Source organism: Xenopus laevis, chromosome 4L, assembly GCF_017654675.1.
Source record: "Xenopus laevis strain J_2021 chromosome 4L, Xenopus_laevis_v10.1, whole genome shotgun sequence".
Classification (NCBI taxonomy): Eukaryota; Metazoa; Chordata; class Amphibia; order Anura; family Pipidae; genus Xenopus; species Xenopus laevis.
Window position 1 is genome coordinate 56,237,543 of NC_054377.1, and position 2,489 is coordinate 56,240,031.

A 2,489-nucleotide genomic window follows, 5' to 3' on the forward strand; every position below is an offset into this window, starting at 1 on the left:
TGGATTTCAATTTTATAAGAGGGGATAATTCCCTATCCTGGGATGTTGGTGTCACTTAAATTCCCAACACATTCAAGTAGACTCTCAAGGACTGTGGCAGCAAGCTGTAATGGGCATGTATTGCAGACTGACGCAGCCAAGACCCCATTGCAAAATCTCCCCAGTACTCCAATCAATGTGTGGGTTATGTTTCCTTAACCAGGGCAGGCCTAACAGCACAGGAGTGGATGCTCGGTGGATAAGGTGGAAATCAATGTATTCAGAACATGTGCCTCCCACACGCACCTCAAGTTTAGGGGCTACTGATGTAACTAAGCCATTGCCAAGGTTATTTTCATCTATTGACAGGAGAGGAATGGAAGGGACAGACATTTCACCAGCAAAAGTTGCGTCAACAAAATTCCCAGCGGCCCCTGAATCAATGAAAGCCTTAACAGAAACAGGTGAGTTATTCCAGGACAGAGTAACAGGAACAGAAATCCTAGAACTAGTGTTACGGGGAGCAGAAATACAGCCCAATTGAATCTCCCCAACCTCATACAGGCTCAGGAGTTTTCCCAATTTTACTGGGCAGTTATAGACAAAATGGCCTTTAGTACCACAGTACAAGTGATGCCTTTTCATTAATCTGGGATCCACCTGTATAGCTAGGTGCATTAAAGGGGAACTAAAGTCTAAAATAGAATAATGCTAAAAAATGCTGTATTTTGTATACTTAACATAAACATGAACTTACTGCACCAGAAGCCTAATTAATCAAATGATTTATGTTTTCAAGGTTCGCAGCAGGTCCCCATCTTGTAACATTGTTATACATCTTTGCAAGACATGTCGATCGGGCAGGTTTAAAAAGCCCATCCGTAGGTGCGGTCCTGCAATCCGACTGCCCGTTTTGGCAGCACTATGATCCGATTGTTGGGCCCACCTCAAAGTGAGCATGTCGGGGAGAGATCTGCTCATTTGGCGACATTGCCAAACGTGCAGATCTCTCTATGTATGGCCAGCTTAGACAGGATAGGAATTAGCTTGTTTATATATGAACTGACTAGTTTCTATCCCTGTACTGGACCTGTCAGGTATTTGCCTAATACAGATGGTCCCTGTACTGTTAGAGGGGGTCATTAGATAAGATAGGAATTAGCTTGTTCATATATGAATGGACTAGTTTCTATCCCTGTTCTGGACCTCATATGAAGTAGAGTTAAAACAGCTGAACACAGGATGAAGGATTTCACACATCTTATATATGAATAACTAAGTATTGTCTCTAAAAATGGCAGAAATATACGGAACGCATTTTAGGACATCCTGCAGCGAAATACATCTCCATCATGCAATGTCCTATGCCTTCGGAATGGTGCATCAGTTGCTTTTTCTGTCAGTCATTGTCCAAATCTGCAATCACACCTCTGTCCTCTACCGTCCCTTCTCAGCCTTCAGTCATACAAACTCCGCCCTCAGCCTTCGACCCTCAGCCCTCCATCCTTCTCCTTCAGTCCTCTTCCGCCCTCAGTCCTCCTCCTTCTGCCCTCACCACTTTAGAAAGTTATGGATAAGACTGTCGGCTGAAAAGAGAGATCTGAGGGTGGAGGGAGGGGGCGGAAGGAAGAGGACTAAAAGGAAAAGGACTGAGGGTGGAAGGCAGAGGACTGAGGGCAGAAGGCTGAGTTCGTATGACTGACGGCTGAGAAGGGAGGGTAGAGGACGGAGGTGTGACTGCAGATTTGAATGATGACTGACGGTAAAAGCAACCAATGCACCATTCCGAAGGCATAGGACATTGCATGAAGATGTATTTCACTGCAGGATGTCCTAAAATGTGTTCTGTAGTACGGAATGCATTTTAGGACATCCTACAGCGAAATACATGTCGTTCATGCGCTGTCCTATGCCTTTTGCTGCAGGAAGTCCTAAAATGCGTTCTGTACGCCCATCTAGTGTTCTGTAGAAATATGTCCTTTAATGAGTTGCAAATGATTTATCTATTTAACATACCAAAAGGTTAATATATTGTGAGGGCCTTTACAAGGATGGGAAATAGCCAGCTCTATTAGAACAGACAAGACTCGATCCTTATTTGGGATCTTACTTTGAAGGTCCTTGTATTGGATGGCATTTAGCTCTGTCAGTATAGACTGGACTAATTCCTATCCTTTCCTGTACCTCACCACTAGAGGCATTAGGTCCTTTCTGAGGATAGAAACTAGTTCACTGCCATGTAAATCATCTATTTTCCATCCACTAGATGGGCGTACGGAACGCATTTTAGGACTTCCTGCAGCAAAAGGCATAGGACAGCGCATGAACGACATGTATTTCGCTGTAGGATGTCCTAAAATGCGTTCCGTACACAGAGACCTTTCTTCCTTGGCTCCTCCCATTGCTAATACCGTAGCAAAGGACAGCCCTCATCATGTGACCGTGACATCAGAGAAGGCAGCAGAAGTGTGGTACAGCTCTTACCACGTACAGCGGAGTTAGCAGCGGAT